Raw genomic sequence first — 716 nt, forward strand, 5'->3', positions numbered from 1 at the left:
AGGCGGCAGGTCCGCCGTGCCCCTTTTGAAGGATGCAGAAGAAGAAGAAGAATTTGATTTAGACACCCTGAGGCCTTTCCCCTGAAGAAAAGCAGGGGCCGTATAGATCTTAGAGGTGCCAGTCCTGACCATGAGAAAGGAATGTAAATAATAAAAATAACCAATTAAATGTGAGTAGTGCTAACAACAAAAAGATAAAGAGACTAAAGATAGAAAGGTATGCGAAGCTCTGTGTTCAGTGTGTGTGTGTGTGTGTGTGGGTGAATTTGTGAGAGTGCAGCTGTACGAAGAAAAGTATAATATTCTCAATGAAGAATAAAACCTGAATTTAAATCATCATCATCTAGTGCCCAGTTTTATTGTCTTGGTCGTCCTCAACTACAACAACTGGTGACCCCGACGTGATACCAGCCAGGAGGGTTCACGACTGATACCGACGACACTCCAACCCTGGTTTGGAGTCAAATTGGACTTGATCCCCATCGAGGGATCGCAGGTAATTCCTGGAGGAATTGAGACCGCAAGTCAAGGTGCGGTGAGGACGAAGCCCGGTGGACTAAAAGAGGGGTCCGGACCCGAGTTTCCTTGATACTTGTAGCAGGTGAGCCGCCGGGAACTGTGGGGGCATAATGGGACAGATAATGAGTCCCGATGACAAGCACATAGTCAGTGCTTGGAAAACGCTGCTTCGACGGCGTGGAATAAAATATGATGAT

Source organism: Empidonax traillii, unplaced genomic scaffold (assembly GCF_003031625.1).
Source record: "Empidonax traillii isolate 1590-97213 ecotype Southwest subspecies unplaced genomic scaffold, ASM303162v1 scaffold2166:size70610, whole genome shotgun sequence".
In the NCBI taxonomy this organism is placed as follows: Eukaryota; Metazoa; Chordata; class Aves; order Passeriformes; family Tyrannidae; genus Empidonax; species Empidonax traillii.